At 44.9% G+C, this 22,714-nt stretch overlaps 1 long non-coding RNA gene across 1 annotated transcript in view; it reads left to right on the plus strand.

Moving 5' to 3' along the window:
* LOC309566442 overlaps positions 1-20,739 on the plus strand; it is a 476,925-nt gene extending 456,186 nt beyond the window's left edge. The window contains exon 3 of the long non-coding RNA XR_014225879.1: positions 20,687-20,739. This is a non-coding gene — a long non-coding RNA (uncharacterized lncRNA). The remainder of the gene's footprint in view (positions 1-20,686) is intronic.
* Positions 20,740-22,714: the final 1,975 nt, after the last annotated feature.

The following is a 22,714-nucleotide window of genomic DNA, read 5'->3' on the forward strand; positions in this document are numbered from 1 at the left end:
GGCTTTCATCTTTTATCTCTCACTAACCATCCATTTAAAATTAAATGTTCATCTAAGACTACCCTGTCCACAGGGTGACAACAGTGCAAACGGAGAACGGGGAAAAACAAAAACTTTGTTACATAGTTTGGAAAGAGAAACAGGCCCATCTAGTTTAAGAAATATTGATAGTAAAGGGTATGGGCGCTACTTCAAATATGTGCCGGTTCACACTTGTGCGATGCGGGAACGCTGCGAATATGCAGCGTGATCCCGCATCGCATCCGCACATCTGGCAGTTCCCACTGCCATATGCCATACGCAGGGGGTGTCAATTAAATGTTAACGACACCCCCAGTTTGATCGCATATTGCAGTGCGATCTGACAGTTCGCACAGAATCGGATCGCACAGGTGTGAACCACTGCGCTCTGATTCTGATGCGGCTGAAAAAATGCCTCATGTGCGTGTTTGGTGCGGATACAGTGTGAATTCAGCCATACAAAGTGTATGGCTGAACTCGCATCCGCACATGAGATCGCATGTAATGAAGGAGCAGTGCTCTCCGAATTGCATGCGATCTCGCAAGCCGCACAAATTTGAACCGGCACTAAATGTTGGTATATTTAACACTGGTATGTGATGATGTATCTGTTATAGTGTTATTGGTGTGACATATGGTAAATATATAACAACACACTTATACATACATGACATACAATATGATATAGCTATAAAGTGCTCTCGTGCTCAGTGCCACAAAATTATGATATGTAAATAAATTGTGTGATAACAAATCCTGAGAAAAGGTGAAATCCTTCTGTGGTATAAGAATATAATAAATATATAAATAAATAAATAAAGTGCTGCAGTGTCAAACCTGTGAAAAGGTAAATACCTACTGTATAGGTACAAAGTATGATAAATAAATATAGTGCTACAGTATTATAGGTAAAAAATAGATATATAAATAAATATATACACATATATATAAATATCTCCAGATCAAATATGTCAAAAGTCCCAATATTATGTGCTGAGATGGGCTGTCAGCCATATTACTCTTTGAAGGTGCTGTAGTGCCAAACCAATCCAAAGTATTAACAGTATATGAGAAGCCAAAAGAATAGGTGAGACGGTGGTACTGTGCTTATCTCTTACTTGGCTGTGCTCTGTGCGGTGATGCGGTGCCCCTGTAAGAATTGCACTCACAGCAATGCTTTACCCTGTAAAGGGGTAGCAAGCTCTGCACAGCTAATACTGTAGCACTATATTTATTTATCATACTTTGTACCTATACAGTAGGTATTCACCTTTTTACAGGTTTGACACTGCAGCACTTTATTTATTTATTTATTATATTCTTATACCACAGAAGGATTTCACCTTTTCACAGGATTTATTATCACATAATTTATTTACATATCATAATTTTGTGGCACTGCTTTACAGCTATATCATATTGTATGCCATGTATGTATAAGTGTGTTGTTATATGTTTACCATATGTCACACCAATAACACTATAACAGATACATCATCACATACCAGTGTTAAGTATACCAACATATATCAGAAGTAGCGCCCATACCCTTTACTATCAATATTTCAATTTTATACTTCTCACTTGGGTGAAAAGTACTCTAGGAGGCTGCAAACTTCAGGATTATATCTTTCTTTTAGCATTTTTCCTAATTGCGCGGGATTACCATATCATCATCTAGTTTAAGCACTTCCCGACCGCGCTACAGCCAAAACACGGCTATAGCGCAGATGTCCGGTTCTTTGAGGGGGTCCATGGATGTCATCCCAGAACCCTGCCCTCTGGGGCATACATCAGGGACGCTCTGCGACCGCTGTGTCCTTTGGACATAGCTCATCCCAGATCAGAGTAAAGGACCATGGGATCTGTTATGTCCAATCACAGCTGATTACACATAAACAGGTTTACCGGTAATCAGCTCTCCTTTGCTCACGCGCTGTGTCTGTGTTAGAAAAGGAGACCTGATAACCAGCAAGGCTGTAAGTACATTGTTTACACTGAGAATCAAGGTCAGTGCCATGATTATCTATGCAGCCCCATCAGCACCCCTCAGTGCAGCCTCATCAGCGTCCCTCAGTGCAGCCTCATCAGCGCCCCTCAGTGCAGCCTCATCAGTGCCCCTCAGTACAGCCTCATCAGTGCCCATCAGTGCAGCCTCATCAGTGCCCATCAGTACAGCCTCATCAGCGCCCCTCAGTGCAGCCTCATCAGTGCCCATCAATACAGCATATCAGTGCAGCCTCATCAGCACAGAAGAAGAAAAATTACTTATGATATGGTATATGGATATACAGGATGATATATAAGAGAGGTATATGGATGAATAGGATGGTATATAAGAGATGTATATGGATGTACAGGAAGGTATAGAGAGTGTGTGTGTGTGTGTATATCTATACACACACACACTATCCTGCCAAAAGCATTGGGATGCCTGCCTTTACACGCACATGAACTTTAATGGTATCCCAGTCTTAGTCTGTAGGGTTTAATATTGAGTTGGCCCCCCTTTGCAGCTATAACAGCTGCAACATTTTTGGGAAAGCTGTCCACAAGGTTTAGGAGTGTATCTATGGGAATGTTTCACCAGTCTTCCACAAGAGCATTTGTGAGGTCAGGCACTGATGTTGGAGAGAAGGCCTGGCTCGCATCTGCGCTTTAATTCATCTCAAAGGTGTTCTATCAGGTTGAGGTCAGGACTCTGTGCAGGCCAGTCAAGTTCCTTCCTCCTAAACTGGCTCATCCATGTCTTTATGGACCTTGCTGTGTGCACTGGTGTGCAGTCATGTTGGAACAGGAAGGGCCATCCCCAAACTGTTCCCACAAAGTTGGGAGCATAAAAAAGTGCCTGAAATGTCTAGGTATGCTAAAGCTTTAAGAGTTCCCTTCACTGTAACTAAGGGGCCAAGCCCAACCCCAGAGAAAAAAAAAACACAGCATAATCCCCTCTCCACCAAATGATTTGGAATAATTGCGAGTGTTCGGATACATTCAGGTCTCATCGCTACATCTCTATAGAAGTGTGTCCGATGTTTCCCTTGTATCAATACAATCTCCACCTGTCCACATTCCAGAAATGTAGGCTTATCAGAACTAATGAGTGTAACCTACAGTCCTCCAGGTGTGCAGATCCCCCCACTTGGAGGAGGAATGGACCACCCTATGAAAGATTCAGATATTCTCATATCCTTATCACAACCAGAGTTGTCAGGTCGCTGTCTCTGCACAGCTGGCTGGTGTCTGTGTTGAGCCAATGATGTGAAAGGGAGAAAATGGCTGACTACAGATGACAGGGCTAGGCTGGGCTGCCATTAGAAATGATGGGGCACTGGAGAGCTGACCAGACAGCCCCACGTATCCACAGGCAGTCTCTGTTGGCGCCCCCTGCTGACCAAATGGGAAGTACTGCGTGTACCCCCTATTGATGGTCCTGACAACAGGTGATCTGTAGTATTTGCAGACTGGGCCAGAGGGTGGCCTGGAGTATTGGTAGAATGGAGGATGACCTGTGATATTGTCCATATATACTGGAAAATGAACTGAAGTGTAAATGGACGAAATTGAGGGGTGGTCTGGAGTATCAGCAGATAACTGGGGTTGACTTGTAGCAAAGACATTGTTAATAGATAAGACTTTACCTCCGACCAGTGCAGCTGATTAGTATTGATCCTCAGAGCTTCCAGTGGTGCCTTGGCCTTGGATCTGTTCATGGTGACTGGTCTTTTCTGAGCCCCGGATTCTGCCTTTTGGGCACTCCGCTTCTCCTTCCTGTGATCATTCCTATTCTTGCACCTTCACTGGCTGTGCCCTTTTATTCTGGCCTTCCACAAACAACTATCCTTACCAGAAACAAGATGTAAGACAAAGAAATAACTCTGTTATAAAACATAAAAGTAGGCCAATCATATCCATTTTTCAAGTTAAAGAAAATAGAACCACTTCACATCAGGTGCCTCCATTTGTGTTCCCCATAAATCGGGAACCCCAATCAGAGTACCTTCACATATCAGTTGCCACCACATATTAGATGCCCCCATCAGAATATTACCTTAGATCAGTTACCCCAATCAAGGTACCCCTTTATTACAGGTGTCCCCTTAAGACTGTCCCCTTACATCCAGCGTCCCCATAACAGTGCCCTCTTACATCAGGTGTCTCCATAACAGTGCCTCTTTTCTTTTACATCAGGTGTCCCCATAACAGTGCCCCCTTACATCAGGAGTCCCCATAACAGTGCCCTCTTACATCAGGTGTCCCCATAACAGTGCCCCTTTTCCGTTACATCAGGTGTCCCCATAACAGTGCCCTCTTACATCAGGTGTTCCCATAACAGTGCCCTCTTACATCAGGTGTCCCCATAACAGTGCCCCCTTACATCAGGTGTCCCCATAACAGTGCCCTCTTAAGTCAGGTGTCCCCATAACAGTGCCCTCTTACATCAGGTGTCCCCATAACAGTTCCCTCTTACATCAGGTGTCCCCATAACAGTGCCCCCTTACATCAGGTGTTCCCATAACAGTGCCCCCTTACATTAGGTGTTCCCACAACAGTGCCATCTTACATCTGGTGCCCCCTTACATCAGTTGTCCCCATACCAGTGCCCCCACACATCAGGTGTCCCCCATACCAGTGCCCCCTTACATCAAGTGTTCCCATAACAGTGCCCTCTTACATCAGATGTCCCCATCAAAGTACCCCTAGAAATCCATACCCCAATCAGAAAATATCTTCATGTATCAATTGCCCCCTTCAATGTGCCCCCCATATATCAATACCCCATAGGGGTACCCCCGTAATACAGCCTCCCCATAGACTAGCTGCCCCATTACATAAGGTGTTCCCATCTTATGTACACCCGTAAAGCAGGAGCCTCATCAGAATACCTTCATACATTGTTTATCCCAAACAGAGCATCCCCATAGATCAGTTACCCCCATCACTGTGCCCCCTTACATCAGGTGTTCTTCTTCACAGTGCCCCCTTATATCAGGAACCCCAATCAGAGTACCCCCATAGATCAGTTGCCCCATCAAAATATTCCCATAGATCAGTTTCCCTCATCAGAGTGCCTTCACAAATCACTTGCTCCATCGCAGTGCTCCCCTAGATCAGTTATCCCATCAGAATGTCCCCTTAGATTAGTTGCAGCCTTAGATTATCCATCAGAGTACATACACTATATTGTCAAAAGTATTGGGACACCTGCCTTAACACGCACATGAAATTTAATGGCATCCCAGTCTTAGTCCATAGGGTTCAATATCGAGTTGGCCCACCCTTTGCAGCTATTACAGCTTCAACTCTTCTGGGAAGGCTCCCCAGGGTTTAGGAGTGTGTCTATGGGAATGTTTGACCATTCTTCCACAAGAGCATTTGTGAGGTCAGGCACTGATGTTGAATGAAAAGGCCTGGCTCCCAGTTTCCGCTTCAATTCATCCAAAAGGTGTTCTATCGGGTTGAGGTCAGGACTCTGTGCAGACCAGTCAAGTTCCTCCACCCCAAACTCGGTCATCCAAAGACTGGGATGAAATTAAAATTCATATGTGTGTAAAGTCATGTGTCCCAAAACGTTTGACAATATAGTATATATAGATTAGTTGCCCTCATCACAGTGCCCCAATAAGATAGGTTGTACTGACAAATCAGTTGCCCCATCACAGAACCCCCATCAATTTGTTGCCCCATCAGAGTACATATATACATTAGTTGCCCCATCGCAGTCTTCCCATAGATTACTTGCCCCAATCACATTGCCCCCATAGAGTAGTTGCCCTCATCACAATGTCCCCATAGATCAGTTGCCCTATCATAATGCCCCATCAAAGTTTCCCCCATAGATTAGTTGCCCCCCATCACAGTGTCCCCATTGATTAGTTGCCTCATCATAGTGTCCCTGTAGATCAGTTGCCGCCCATCAGAGTACCCCCATAGATGAGTTGCCCCCCCCATCACTGTGTCCCAATGAATTAGTTGCCCCCATCCAAGTACCCCCATAGATCAGTTGCCCCATCACAGTGCTTAGTGTAACTGTAGGAGAAATCCCTATAACCTGACAGTAAGGAGGTAGGAACTAGCAGGAGAAACGTGCACACAGCATGCATGTGAAGTCATTGGTTGCTAGGGATGCCGGCATCCCTAGCAACCAATGACTGCTGCTCACAGGACCAGGACCTGTGGTGGTCCACCATGTTAGTGAAGGCTTTATGAACCTATGAGCCTGTGCAGGAGGTGGAGCAAGGGAGTTTATGTGGGAGGAAACTCCTCTAATCTCTTGGCATATGAAAGAAGATAGGAGAATTCAGACTGAGGAGTGGGTGGAGCAGAATAGTAGGAGGAGGGGTGGAGGAGTATGATGTAATTCCTCTACTGTAGTGTTGTGGGGGAGGTGATAGGAGCAGGGGCCTGCAGCTGTCACCTGTGCCCTGCCCCTGAGCATAGTGCCCGGGTCATGTGACCCTTCTTCCCCCCCTTGTCTTGGCCCTGCTTCCAGTTATATGCTCTATTGATCTACTGCAGGGGTGGGGAACCTTTTTTCTGCCAAGGGCCATTTGGATATTTATAACATCATTGAATTAACTCACCCCTAGGTGTACGTTTAGTAAACTGAGAAGTTTTCTCTCAGTTCACTTCTCGGCAGTTCTCAGAGAAAAAATATCTCCTCTGGCACCCAGTTTAGAAGGTGGAGAACTTCACTTCTCACAGGGTGATCAGAGGAGAATTTTTTTCTCTGAGAACTGCCGAGATCTCTGTATAACTGGGTGGACTGCCTGTAATCTCACGAGATATTGTGAGATTACAGCCGCCCCTAAGTTTAAAAAGTGAAACTAAAGTTTAAAAGAACTCGTAATGACATGTTCTGACACATGAAAACATATCTATACACACACACATGCACAGTATATAGACATACATACACACCAGTACATACAGTATATATATATATATATATATATATATATATATATATATATATATATATATATATATATATATATATATACACACATACATACACCCACAAACACACATACATACATACATACAATATATACATTCATTTTGAACCAACTGGTGCTGATATATAGGAGGAAAGAAGTCTTCTTCCTCTTATCACACAGCTTCTCCCCCTGATTCTCCACCTCTGAGCTGGAGAAGCAGAAAGAGGAGATCTTCAAAGAGAAGCACGGTGATCAGGTGACATCATGTGTTACTAAACTGGCCGTTTCTGTTGCAGTGAATGCAAGCCGTTTGTGTACTGAGATGAGAAGAGAAGACTATGTTCTCTACTACTCTTCTCAGTAATTTAAACTTGCAATGCTCTGAGACAAGCCGTGATCATCCAGATCTCGGCTTATCTCAGTTTACTAAACGTACACCCTAATGTGATGGCTTGAGGTGAATGATTTTAGCTGGTATTGATGATGTTGCTACTTGTAACTGGCTTTCCAGGTTTGCGTCTGTCAGTCTGGAGCACAGTTGACTCTTTGCTATGGTAAGTTTTGAAAAGAACTGCTGGTGGGTACTGCTGGCTGGTACTGCTGGTGGGTACAGCGGGCTGGCACTGCAGGCGAGTACTGCTGGCTGGTACTGCTGGCTCAGGCTGGTACTGCTGTGGGTACTGCTGGCTCAGGCTGGTACTGCTGTGGGAAATGCTGGCCATAGTTTCCCCACCCCTGATCTATTGAACACACTTCACCCAGTCCATAGATCTGCTGCTCTGTATGTACAATCACTCATGCCCAATACTTGCTGAAAAAGTGAAAATTGGAACAGGAAACAAAGGGAAAAAAAAAAGAAATATGGTGGAACACCGCACCCCAAATGCCAGAAGATAATGCATGCTTTGCAACACGCAAAAACACGCAACAAATGTGGCAAAATGCATGATAAAAAAAAAACATACTAACCGAAACATGCCATGCGCTACTTTGCCACGTTTGTCTCGCATAGTACAGCCCAATGAAATCAATAAACTGCTCTATGCTTGTTGGGCAAGAAAAAAAAAAAGCTTGAAAAAAATGGGTGCTTCCCATACAGGTGTATGTCAGAGGTATGACTGGGGCCTTCATCATTTCACAAACTATGGAATGCTTTGAGGGCAGAAATTAGCAATTAGCACATTGGAAAATGGAATAAAATTAATAAAAATGTCCAGCAGTAAAGGGTTAAAATGACCCTCAAAATAACTTTTTGAGCACTCACCCCTCCCCCTCTCTGGAAATAGAAGATGCTGGTGTCTGCAGACACTACATCCCCGCTGTGCCCCATGCGTAATAAGCTGCACCCTTTTTTATCTTGTTTCAATTCTCAACATCAAAAGGGACTTTGAGGTCTGTTGTCCGTTGGATTGTGACAGGTTACCTTTAATATTCCAATATTCTCCACAAACTGAAAAATTAATTTTTGGTTGATTGGCCCTTTTTTACCAGTTCTAAGTTATATATTGACATCCGGGGTCGGCATAACTGGATATTGTCTTCAGGATCAGGTGATCGTCAAGAAATCTAGAAGAATGAGCGGGCATACTAGTCTGACAGGTTTGGGGTGAGTGGGTGAATAAAATTTGAATTTTTTGGCCCATAGAAAGTGGATCTGTTGAGATAATGTGGTCAGGGACTTTGTTTGCTGAGCTTAGAAGCATGTACTACCTTAGGCTGATAAACAAGCATGTCTATGTACTTGGTATAGAAAAAGAAATGATCAGACTTTTTAAAATATTGGTGGTCAGGTTTACAATTTCATGCAGTGAAAATACATCATATGGATTGCTGCCAGCACTGTGCATGCACTTCACAGCCTTTCTCCATTTCTGTAAACAGGCATTTAGACAGTCTGAAAATCTGATTACAGTGACCTTACATGACCTCAGGGCCAAGCAATTGTCTCATCCACACACAAACATGTATTTGCCCAGACAGATCAAGAAAACAAAACAGTGCAAGGACATCAATCATTAAAATACATGTAAAGCCAAGAAGCTGCCAGCAGAGGGAGACATTGTTGATTTATTGGTTGCACTGCAAATGTTAACTAACTTCATACCCAGAGGGTTTACTTTTCTCCTATTGTCAGAAAATACTGACAGGTATATGGGTTGGCAATTATACATTTAGGGCTCTGCAGAATTGTACATATTTTATCACAGTAGAAATGATACAACATTTACCAGGTGTAGACATCCCCAACCTGCAAAAACTAATTTCAGGGAGGTGGTACTCTGCGCCCTCCCACCACCAATTTAACACAACTAGAGGACGATCAAATGAAATGGAATCAGTATACAGAGGTTTACTTCTTCTGAGAGAGGAAAACTCTAACCACCATGACCACTTCAGTGATTTGAAGTGGTCATGGTGGTAGGAGTCAGAAACACTGCACATGCTGGGATTCCTACAATTATGCTTCACTGCAGGCTGGTACTGCTGGTGAGTACAGCTGCCTTGTACTGATGGTGGCAAATGCTGGTGGGTACAGCTGGCTGGTACTGCTGGTGGGAAATGCTGGCTGGTACTGCTGTTGGTTACTGCTGGTGGGAAATGCTGGCTTATACTGCTGGTGGGTAATGCTGGTGGGTATAGATGGCAGTTACTGTTGGCTGGTACTGCTGATAAGAAATGCTGGCTGGTACTGCTGGTGGGTACTGCTGGCTGGTACTGTGCTGGCTGGTACTGCTGTGGCTACTGATTGGTGGGAAATGCTGGCTGGTACTGCTAGCTGGTACTGCTGTGGGTACTGCTGGCTGGTACTGCTGTGGGTAATGCTGGCTGGTACAGCTGGTGGGTACTGCTGATGGTTACTGCTGGCTGGTACATGCTGGTGGGTACTGCTGATGGGTACAGCTGGCTGGTACTTCTGGCTGGTACTGCTGGTGGTTACTGCTGGCTGGTACTGCTGGTGGTTACTGCTGGCTAGTCTTGCTGCCTGGTACCACTGGCTGGTATTGCTAGCTGGTACTGCTGGCTGGTACTGCTGGTGGGTACTGCTGGCTGGTCTTGCTAGTGGAAAATGCTGGCGGGTACTGCTGGCTGACACTGCTGTGGGTAGTACTCACTGCTGGCTGATACTGTGCTAGTACTGCTGTGGCTACTGCTAGCTGGTACTGCTGGCGGGAAATGCTGGTTTGAGACACATGATGACCTCAACGGAGCGAGAGTGTGAGGAGCAGAGTGGCACTGCACTGGAGGAAGCATGCTGCAGAGCTTATGTTTCCTCTCTCGGTCAATCCTGACAGTCTGAGTCACAGGCGGAGTGATATCAAATGCACTCCGCCTGTGAGGAGACTGAAAATCCTCACAGGCGGAGTGCATTTGATATCACGCCACCTGTGACTCAGACTGTCAGGCCAGAGCCAGAACTATACAGGAAGCATCGGCTCCGTTCTGGCAGCCGGCATATCGTGCAGCACTTACGGGTGTCAGGGAGCCGCAGGCCGCATGTGGGAGACTCCCGCACCTCGTGGGAGACTTGGGATGTCTGCAGGTATTTATGCCTATTTGTGTAGCTTACTGACCTAACAAAAACATGTAATTAAAACATGTAATTTGGTTTGTTTATTCAGCAACACTTTCCTTTAAATTCAAATTAAAAAGTGTAATTACTCATTTTTTATCTTCAAACTGAATTCCCATCAACTTCTTCATAAACTTCAAATCAGGCTGATGGGGCGATTGTCTTTATTGACTGCTGGAGGAATGGGAAGAAAGGAGCAGAGCAGGGGCGCCTTCTCCCTGCTGTACATACTACAGTGCCTTGAAAAAGTATTTTTCCCCCTTTAAATTTTTCACATTTTTGTCATGTTACAACCAAAATTGTAAATGTATTTTATTGGGATTTTATGTGATAGACCAACACAAAGTGGCACATAATTGTTAAGTGGAAGGAAAATGATAAATGGTTTTCAACATTTTTTACAAATAAATATGTGAAAAGTGTTACGTACATTTGTATTCAGCCCCTCTGAGTCAATACTTTGTAGAACCACCTTTGACTGCAATTACAGCTGCAAGTCTTTTTGATCTGTACCATTCCATTGTAGCTCTGGCTGTATGTTTAGGGTTGTTGTCCTGCTGGAAGGTGAACCTCCAACCCAGTCTCAAGTCTTTTGCAGACTCTAACAGGTTTTCTTCTAAGATTGTCCTGTATTTGGCTCCATCCAGAACCTTAGTGAACAAACAGCAGACTTTTCACATATTCATTTGTAAAAAATTTTAAAAACCATTTATAATTTTTCTTCCACTTCCCAATTATGTGCCACTTTGTGTTTGTCTACCACATAAAATCCCAATAAAATACATTTATTTTTTTGGTTGTAACATTTTTTGGTTGTAACATGACAACATTTCAAGGGGTATGAATACTTTTTCAAGGCTCTGTTTAAGCAGTCTGTTACTTGCAAACAATCCATTTTTACTGGCCTCCCGAGGAGAAGACCACACCAAAAGGTCCAGCAGAATTCAGACACGCCAAGAAGAGAATGAGACTCCTTTTTTAATACCTTTTGCAAAATAAGGTATTACATGGAATGTATCATTAATGTTTTTTTTTTTAACTACTTCAGCCCCGGTAGGATTTGCCACCTTCCTGACCGGGCCCTATTTTGCAATTTGGCACAACGCTACTTTAACGGACAATTGCGCGGACATGCGACTCTGTACGCAAATAAAATTAATGTCCTTTTTTTCCCCACAAACAGAGCTTTCTTTTGGTGGTATTTGATCACCTGTGCGATTTTTTATTTTTTGCGCTATAAACAAAAAAAGAGCAACGATTTTGAAAAAAAAAAACAATATTTTTCAGATTTCTGCTATATTACATTCTCTTGATTGGTTTGTGCAAAAGTTATCGCGTCTATGAACTACAGGAAAACTTATGGCATCGTGTACGTGCCTGATGTACAGCTACGGCGATTTTCCTGGGAGCGGCTGCCTGCCGCCATATAACTGCGGTGGGCGGTCGGCAAAAAGTTAAATTAAATCCTTCAACGTGTGAATTATAGGTAAAGGAGTTAGCTGCATTGTGTGCACAGTGGCCATGATAACTGTTTGAAACTCATTTATTTTGACTAGAAGGTCAAAGGTGTTATTACTACAGCAGAGTCATTGCTCAACAATGCTGCCTTAAGGCTTGTGCACAGTTTGCCCCAGGCGTGAAAACAATAACTGCGCTCAGCAGCTGAATTTTTTGTAGTGAGGAGTTTACTTTCTTGACACAAGAGGGCAGTATAAACAAAGCTATTGTGATTATTTGTCAGCAGACATTGGATACATGGTACTATGCTGGAAGTGTGCTAGTCACCTACATAGCATTTGACATCTTTTATCTGTAGACCATTGCTGTTCACGGATCTACAGGATAATGGTGTTCATATGTTTCTTTGCATGTCTTTCCCCTTGAAGAAAATACAGCACTCCTTTTATATAAAACAAGGTCATATGGGTGTGCTTAGTAGAAGGTCCATATATATTTGCAGGAATCACTAACCTGAAAGTGACATCAAAACTTTTTTTGTTTTGGATAGAGTGTGTAAGAATTAAAACTGTTGTCAGGTTTTTTTTGTAGCATGTAACAAAAACTCAAATTGAAGCTACACACCATTGCTAAGAGGTTCAGGCACAACTTTATTCTATTAAAGTGGAGCTCCACCCAAAAGAGGAAGCTCTGCATGTTTGCAACCTAAACTGCCACATTTGGCACTTTTTGGGAGGGAGCAGGTGCCTGGTTTTGACAGGTACCCGCTCCCACTTTCGGCTCAGATTGCCACAGTGATCTGAGCCAGAAGTTTGGCCCCCCTCCTTCCCTCGCAGTGTTCTGAGACACACCACAGGTCCCAGAAGACTACAGGGCCATTCACAAAGCACAGCGTGACTCGCGCATGCACAGTAGGAAACAGGCTGCAGCTTCACTTCCTGTTCCCCTTACTAGTGCAGCCCCCTTCTAGGTAGGTGCTAGAAAGTGAGTAGAGTTTTTGACTCTGTCTGCCTATCAGAGGAGCAGAAGGTAAATTTTATATTTCTCTCTGCTTAACAGGGAGCAGGATCTGTGAGTTAAGTCTGCTCAATGTGCTCAGTGTGTGACTCATGTGGTCTGAGGGAGTGTCCCCACTGATCCAATGGGGAGGCACATTGGCTAGTGGAGGAAACCTGACCAATGGGTACACAGGCTTTTGATACAGCCCCAGTGATTGGCACAGACTGCTGTTTCGGTGCATTGTGGGGTGTGGTATAAAAGCCAAGAGCACATGTGCTCGGGGTCTTTGACTGATGAGCAGAGTCCCGGGAAGGAGGGTGGCGGCTGCCTTCCCTTCTGCAGCGGTTGGTGTACGGTCACAGGCAGTCGGCCTGGTGAGCCAGAAGTGTGGAGCTGAACCCAGAGGTCCAGGAGAGCTGACTAAGAGGAGTTGAGACACTGGAGAACCTGAAAAGCAGTATCATGAGTACAGGGGATCGTGTCTAAGGACCTGACCAGGAAGGGGGCCACTCTGTAGTAGAGTAGTCAGGACGGGTGTCAGCTGGTGGAAAGAAAGGGGGTACTAGGCGAGTGCCCTGAAGATAAGTGCTAAAGAAAATTACTTCAGATTCATCTAGTGGCAGGATGAAGCTACGGCCTTGCCGCATTCTCAGATAGAAGTCCTCAGCATTGTGAATAGTTCAAGTGCTGAGTATCCCACTCATCCCTTCTCCCATCCCCATATAAAATAAAACAAAAACCCTTAGACTGTTCATTGACTGAGCCAGTAAAGTAAAGTGTTAAGATTCTGCATGCAGTTGCTATCGGTAACCCAGGGGACCCAAAACGTGGGGAAATGCAGCCACCCTCAAGGGGGCAGGGCTACACTAGGGATGCCGGCTCCTGCACCTGAAGCCAATTGAAAAATCAGTTCGGGTGAGGACATCCCTGGACAGGTAAGTGTCCTTATATTAACCACTTTAACTCCGCTCACATTGCTGCTACTGCAGCAATGTGGCTCGTTATCGTCCAGCGACGTAGACCTACGTCGCTGGACTCCGCCCCTTGTGGGCGGCGCGCGCGCGCCGCCGGAGGCTCGCTCCCGCTGTGTTCAGTCGCTCTTCCCCGATCGTCGGGGGAATCTAGTTTGGAGATCCGCCCGCTTGTGTAAACAGAGCGGGCGGATCTCCTAAGTGACAGGCAGGGACAGATAGCATGGTTCAGCATAGCTGAACATCCGATCTGTCCTTGACTCACTCAGTCACCTCCCCCCCCACACGTTAGTAAGCACCAGGCATACATTAACCCCTCCCTCTCCAATAAAATTAACCCCTTCCCTGCCAGTGTCATTTTTACAGTAACAGTGCATATATATAGCACTGATTACTGTAGTAATGTCACTGGTACCCCCAAAAGTATCAAAAATGTCAGTCAAGGGTCCGATCTGTCCGCCGCAATGTCGCAGTCCCGCAGAAAAAAAAATCGCAGATCGCCACCATTATGCGTTAAAAAAAAAAAACACCAAAAATGACAGAAATCTTTCCCTTAGTTAGTAAACGCAATAACTTTTGCGCAAACCAATCAAAATACGCATATTGTGATTTTTTTTACCAAACATAGGTAGCAGAAAACAAATTGGCCACAAATTTGAAAAAAATTTTGATTTTTACATTTTTTTTGGGGGGGAATTTCATATAAAAAATGTTAAAAATATTGTTATTTTTTCAAAATAAACGCTATTTTTTTGTTTATAGCGCAAAAAGTAAAAATCGCACAGGTGATCAAATACCACCAAAAGAAAGCTCTGTTTGTGGGAAAAAAAGGACGTAAATTTCGTTTGGGTACGGCGTCGCACGACCGCGCAATTGTCAGTTAAAGTTGCACAGCGCCGAATCGCAAAAAGTGGCCTGGACGTAAGACAGCAAAATCCTCCGGTGGTAAAGTGGTTAAAACTACACATTCTGGATGGACCCTCTGCACACGGCTACACCCTTTCCAGCAAACTATGCAGGTCAGTGACCAGATCTGAACCTAGTTATATGTGAACTAAATATCCCTGTTTTTCATTGCATAGTTTGCTGGAAAGGGTGTAGCAGTGTGCAGAGGGTCCATCCAGAATTTGTAGTGTTAATATGTGGTCACACCCCTTTAGCACCTGATAGTTCAAATACATGAAAAAGCTATTAGGATCTGAGCAAAGGTATATCTTTTCTCTGTTGTAACGCAGGTCAGTGACCAGATCTGAACCTAGTGGCTCTCCCCCACCTTGGGTCTTTATGCCCCATGTTGGCATAGTGTCCCCCTTAGCATTTGCAGTGGCAAGACTGTGTAGGACTGGCCCGAAGAGGGATTACTTTGATGCAATTGTTTAGCTTAAACATGTATTGCAATATATGTGAACTAAATATCCCTGTTTTTCATTGCATAATTTACTGGAAAGGGTGTAGCAGTGTGCAGAGGGTCCATCTATAATTTGTAGTGTTATTATGTGGTCACACCCCTTTAGCATCTGATAATTTAAATACATGTACAAGCTATTAGGATTTAGGCACATGTATATCTTTTCTCCCTTATATTAAAAGTCAACAGTCATTTGTAGCTGCTGACTTTTAATTTCTTTAGGGAGACCCTTTAGCTCCTCTTTAAAAGTCAGGGCCACTTGCTATGGGGGCACACCTGCAGGTTTGCTCCCAGGCGAGGCTGTTTGCATCAATAGATGCCCACAGTGCAGCTTGTCCCTCGGTTCCCTCCTTCCAAGATTCGATTGACAGCAGCAGGAGTCAATGGTTCCACCTGCTGCCCCTGCATCGTGTGAGAAGAGGAACAGAGACCAGCACCACTGCAGACAGGCACAGTGTTGGATGGAGATAGGATTGGGTAAGTGTTTAGGGAAGTGAAGGGGCAATACAAGTACTGAGAGGTTGTTTTTTTACCTTAATGCAGGGAATGCATTAAGGTAAAAAATGTCTTGCCTTTACTGTAGAACTGCTTTAAATAGACAGTCAATACACAAGAACCTCAGAGACACGTGAGAACCCAAATAATAAAACATACCATTTCAGCTCATCAGTTGGGTTAAACAACAGTTGTTTTAAATGACTAAATAGCCAATACTATTGACTGTTTGGGTATTTGGTTTTAACTGTGACCCTGAGGAGTCACTTTTCAATCCTGAAATGCATTGGATACTCTTTGGATTGTCCTTCGGACTTTTGTTGGAATAACGTTTTTTCTGGACCTCTTAGCAGTGTTGTGGCGCTTCAATTTCTGTTTTTGTTACACTATACAGTACTAATCCCAGAAACTGTGGAGATCCTCTGGGGTGTAGAAGTTGCTTGCCCAGGAACCAGATTATTTACATCAATATTAGTGTTTTAAAAAGCAATACCAATAAGATGACCTGGTCCAGCACCATTTTCCTCCATCCCTCAACCAAGTTTTTGTAGCTTTCTGTGCCCCCCCTTGGGAGATTCATCTACACTAAGGCCCCTTTCACATGGGCACATCGCCCAATGAAGTCCGTTCTGCTCTGCGGGGGATCGATCCGACGATCAACGCTGGGCAGGCGGATGACAGCTCCGTCTCTGCTCTGTGTGCAGAGGCGGAGCTGTCAGATCCTCTATGGGGAGATCAGATGAGAACGGACCGCCTGTCTGTTCTCATCCGATCCCATCTGATCCTCCTCCAGACGGATGGAAAATAGGGTTTCCATCCTTCCGGAATCTGGATTTCACGGACAGGATCGGAATCGGATAGCAGCGAGTGTCAGTGGAGATGTCTCCGCTGACACCTGCTGCCCCATAGGGATGCATGGAGCATCCGAACAGGTCCGCCAGAGAAACTGACAGACGGATCGGATCGCCCGTGTGAAAGGGGCCTAATTTTCCAGCAGATATTGTCCCTGAGACAGAAAGGGATGTGAAATACACGAGAAGAAGAGGTAATAATATATCCTTCAATGGGGACTCCCTAATAGCACACAGACAGCAAAAAATAAACTCATGGGTTTTAACCCTTCCCCACTGTGTCCAAAATAAAAAAATAAAAAAAGTTTTAGCTGTAATTACCCTTTAAAGGTACTAATGATAGTTCTCCTGTCCCTCCATTCTTGAAAAGTAGGACTCCCAGTAACACTTCTGCTTGGTACATGGACCTGTTACCGCCATCCATGGCACCTGTACTGCCAGACCTCCAAGGTTCTTTTTATATTGGCACACAAAGGACTGTGGGCAGAAAGGCACAAATGTTTTCTATCACATGGTGTTTTCCACATTCTAGCATTTTTCCACTAACATCTGCATGGTACTATTTATTGCTGTGATAGTATAAATATTGCCAGAGTGTTAGGTTAGTTTCAGTTGAGAGTATATGTTCAGCCAAAACTTTTTTTTTTTCTTTTCTTTTTTATTATTTATTATTTTGCATAGAATGAGGAAGGATTAGAACCCTTGTTGATTTTTACTGCTGTCTGACAAATTTCCCCTCAATAAACCCACTCACTCTCACAGTGACAATGGTTTCGCTAGTTAGGAAGTAAAGGGAAATTTCCACCAGCAGAACATACAGAAATACAATATTTTTTCAGGAGAATTAGGGAAGGCTTAAAAATCCTTGTTACTTTTTTTATGGTTGTGTTATGTCCAGATTTTTTGTCACTGGGGGGGGTGGGGGGTGTGCGGACCGCACCCGATTGACACCCGCTAGAGGGTAGCGGTTGCAGCCTATCTCCCCTGCTTGCTCTCCTGGGGCCACACTGTGACAGGGGAGGAGCACATCTGTGGGCTGCATGTTCTAGAGCCTGCTTCTTCCTATGTCAGGACCAGAGCGGCTGTGACAGAGTCAGGTATAGTGGCTCTCTGTGTTTCCACATTGGCCACCCCTTCTCCGGACAGCAGCACGGAAATCAAAGGCACACAGAGTGGGCTGTGTGTGGATTCTTCTTCCTCACCTTTCTTCTGTCAACAGTGGGGGAATATTAATAAAGCAGCGACAGGACCGAGCAGCTTGCGCAGGGGGACAATGAGTTGAGGGGGACAATGAGTTGAAGGCAGTCAGTGAGCAGTAATAATATGCAGTAACCTAAAGCAACCAATTAGTGAGCGGTATTGATGTACACTAACCTCTAGTAACCAATGGGTGAGCAGTAATGATGTGCAGTAACCTCTAGCAACCAATGGGTGAGCGGTAATGATGTGCAATAATCTCTAGCAACCAATGGGTGAGCAGTAATGATGCGCAGTAACCTCTAGCAATAAAACGGTGAATCGTAACGATGTGCAGTAACCTCTAGCAACCAATGGGTGAGCGGCAGTGATATGCAATAACTTATAGCAACCTGTCAGTAAGCCTGGACTAAGTAAGAGTGGACCAGTTCTTTGTTTACACGTGTGTTTGTTTTTTGGGATGTTGCAGTGGAGAGGAAAATTGTTTCGGGGAAAGAAAATGTTTGCCCAGGGCCCAATCACTATTAAAGACGGCCCTGTATTTGACCGGGATGATGTCACCCCCACCCATGACCGTGCACAAATTGATGTGTCGGCACCGACTGCATTATTCACAGGGGTCGGCATGACAGTGTGCTGCTGGCCCGAAACTAGCCTGCCCAGTGTCTGTTATGGGAAAAAAATTATTGAGGGAGGGAGTTGACACCATGTTTTACCGCACCAGGTGACACCAACCCTAGTGATGCCACTGCATCTTGACCGTAAGTGAGGGGAGCCCTAACGGAGCCCTGGACAGCTCTAAAAACCCAACAGGGGTTCCAGCATCAAACCTGCATATTTAGAGGTCATGTTGGGCATATTAAGACTCAATGGGTAACGGTTTCTTTTTGAAGAGTGATAAAATAGTTTTCTCTTTGGTTTACTGACAGACACAGCTTCAATTCTTCAGACCAGTGGGCTTTATGCTGTCTCTCTTCAGGAGTAGGACTATGAGGAAACCTTTTTGGTTACGCCCCTGGAGCAGTCCCAGAGGGTATACCATCACTTCCTGCTGTAGGACCCCAGTTTTTTCTGCCTAGTCAAGAGTAAGGACCTGGCTCTCTGCTGGGATCTGTGTCATGACGGCAGTCACGACAAGAGTCACAGCGTACCTCAGGCCGCAGCACCCTTATTCCAAGATGGACTGCTGGGAGTGGCGCCCGCCTGGTGACCGTGGTATGGTGAGTAGTGTCCCCCCTCCTTTCCTACGGAATTGCTGGGGTGGTCGCGGGCCCCCCCTGGGGATGGTAGGCCCCTCCTGTGTCCTTCCTGCCCCTTGTGTTTCACCCTTCCCCTTTGCGGGGTTCCCCCCTGAGCCTTCATCTGTCCCCTATCCCCCCCGGCTTCTGGTGGGGGCATGTGTGAATTTGGGTAGGGGGGCTGCATGGTGCCTAAGCCTAAACATCCTAAGGAAATTTCCTTACATTCCTTAGATGTGGTAAGTGCAATTAAGGTTTACCTGGCGGTGACTGAACTGGTTAGAAAATCAGATTCTTTGTTTGTTCTTATGGATGGACCTCGTAAGGGGCAGGCTGCATCTGCTGCGACCATTTCCAAGTGGATCAGGCAGACGGTGGTGCAGGCCAATGCCTTTAAGGGTCAGGTTCCTCCTTTCCCTCTTAAAGCGCGTTCTACAAGGGTTCTTAGTGCCTCCTGGGCCTTCCGTCATCAGGCGTCAGTGGTTCAGGTGTGCAAGACGGCTACGTGGTTTATAAGGTGGATGTACTTGCATCTTTGGATGCGGTGTTTGGACGCAAAGTTTTGCAGTTGTTCCTAGTTGAACTCCTGTTGTTACCTGGTTGGCTATATTTAGCCTTGTTGGGAATTCTGCGTTTCTTGTGTTTTTTCCCACCCCTCATGTTGACATTGCTTTGGGACATCCCACTGGTCTGAAGAATTGAAGCTGTGTCTGTCAGTGAACGAAAGCATACTGGATTTTTGTCTTACCGTAAAATCCTTTTCTCTGAGGTTCACTGACAGACACAGCACCCGCCCCTCTTTTTGGGTTGAGTTATTTGTTCTTCTGACACTGCTTGTTACAAACTGGAGTCCTACAGCAGGAAGTGATGGTATACCCTCTGGGACTGCCCCAGGGGCGTAACTAAAAGGTTTCTGTCTAGTCCTACTCCTGAAGAGAGACAGCATAAAAGCCAATGGTCTGAAGAATTGAAGCTGTGTCTGTCAGTGAACCTCAGAGAAAAGGATTTTACGGTAAGACAAAAATCCAGTTTTCTAATGTAAAAAGTTTTATAACAAGTGAATTAGAAATAATTTGATAGCAGACTTTTCTGGTGGCTGAAAGTCTATACTGGAAACCACCAAGCTAATTTTTGGGAGCCAGAAAAGGTACATATGTCTAAAAAATCACCAACAGATCTCTGGCATGATATAATAAATATACTGGTCAGCAAAACTGTGGAAACTTTTAAAAAATGTCAGATTTGTCTGGTATATATATACAGTCAGTGTGTGTGTGTGTGTGTATATATGTGTATATATATATATATATATATATATATATATATATATACATACAAACACACACTATATTGCCAAAAGTATTGGGACACCTGCTTTTACACGCACATGAATTTAAATGGCACCCCAGTCTTAGTCCGTAGAGTTGGCCCACCCTTTGCAGCTATAACCGCTTCAGCTGTTTTGGAAAGGCGGTCCACAAGGTTTAGGAGTGTGTCTATGGGAATGTTTGACCATTCTTCCAGAAGTACATTGGTGAGGTCAGGCACTGATGTTGGACAAGAAGGCCTGGCTCGCAGTCTCCACTCTAATTCATCCCAAAGGTGTTCTTTCAGGTTGAGGTCAGGACTCTGTGCAGGCAGTCAAGTTCCTCCACCCCAAAATCGCGAATCCATGTCTTATTGGACCTTTCTTCGTGCACTGGTAGGCAATCAAAGTGGAACTGGAAGAGGCCATCCCCAAACTGTTTCCACAAAGTTGGGAGTATGAAATCATCCAAAATGTCTTGGTATGCTGAGTTTCCTTTACTGAAACTAAGGGGCTAAGCCAAACCCCTGAAAAACAACCCCACACCATAATGCCTTCTCCACCAAATGATTTGGCCAATGCACAAAGCAAGGTCCATAAAGACATGAATGAGCAAGTTTGGGATGGAGGATCTTGACTGGCCTGCAGAGTCCTGACCTCAACCTGATAGAACACCTTTGTAATGAAATCGAGCGGAAACTGCGAGCCAGGCCTTCTTGTCCAACATCAGTGCCTGACCTCACTAATGCGCTTTTGGAAGAATGGTTAAACATTCCCATAGACACACTCCTAAAACTTGTAGACTGCCTTCCCAAAAGAGTTGAAGCTGTAACGTGAGCATATGATGTCACCTCGGGTCCTACTAGGGCGGGTGCCTTTGAGGGTATGGGTGGCTGCTAGATGTTGATTTCTGCAAGATAATCAGTGGTCCCCTGGCCAACACTTGGCTCATTTCCAATCTATCCTGGACCCCCAGGTGTGGGTGAGATATGGTGTCGTTCCAGCTGCAGAATTGGATGACATTCCGCTATTTTCAGTTGTGATATGCCGCTTAAGCCCAATATCCTAATAGGCCTCTCCTCCTGATCCTGTGGAAGAATTGTTGGCCCCGGGTGATCTTTGTAAGCCGCTGGCTGCCTTATATGGGACCCTGCTCAGTATTGATTCTCCTAAGCTTGAGCACCTGTGGGATCTCTGGAAGTGTGATGTTCCCTCTTTAGACCGGGAGGACTGGGAGGACTGTCTTGAACAATGCCACAGACTGGTGATTTCCTCTATAGACAAGCTCATCCAAACCAAATTCCTGCACACTATACTATACTCCCCTGAGACTCCATAGAAACTATCCTGCCCGGGACCCTCTGTGTCCCCGTTGTCGTACACACCTCGGTTCATATTTACACATGTTCTGGGCTTGCCCTAGGATTGCTGTTTTCCGGTCAGATGTGTTTGATCTGATTAATCTCAGGCTTCAGTTATCAATTCCCATGTCTCTGGAATTGGCACTACTGGGGATCCATGATCATGATCAGCGCCCTTACCATACAAAATTAGTAATCTGATATCTTTTATATTATTCCAAGAAAAAAATTCTTTGTAACTCGACTTCTACTGTCTCACTGTCATCTTGGGAAGCCACTATTGACGCTGCTTCGCCATTGTATAAACTGACTTATATCAACCGTGGATGTCAATGGAAGTGAGATAAAGTAGTCTGGCGCCCTTGGGCGTCCCAGTAGGGAGTACTACTGTGAGGAAGAGAGGCACCCCTTTTGTGTCACCTTTTGCCTGACTCCCTTCATCTTCCTTTTATGTCCCCCCATATTTACTTTGAGTTGAAAGGGGTCTTGATGCGCTAGACCTGTGTTAGTAGAGAAATCCCCCCCCCCCCTGAGCTATTGCGTTCTGACAGGGGGAGCCCCCCCTACCTGCCAGAACACTCCAATCACGGCTCTCGGCAATTGGCTGAAAGTGTTGATCAGGAGTCGGTTGACTGCTTGTTTTCCAGCATGCACGTCCGACAGATCGACATACACACTGGCCGAATTTCAGCCGTTTTTATTTGAGCTGGCAAATGTCACCTGAAATTTGCCCTGAGTGTACCCAGGCTTTACCCCTTCAAAAAAGCAATCTGAACTCCAAGTTTAGTTACATTGGTCCAGCTTGGGCTATAGAAAGTATACATATTCTTTACCTGTGGGGCTGTTGTGGAAATGGAGAATCACTGATACTACAGTCATCTCTGTGGCCTTTTTAGGTCC

The sequence above is a fragment of the Pelophylax lessonae genome (assembly GCF_965119305.1).
Source record: "Pelophylax lessonae genome assembly, chromosome: 11".
Lineage (NCBI taxonomy): Eukaryota > Metazoa > Chordata > Amphibia > Anura > Ranidae > Pelophylax > Pelophylax lessonae.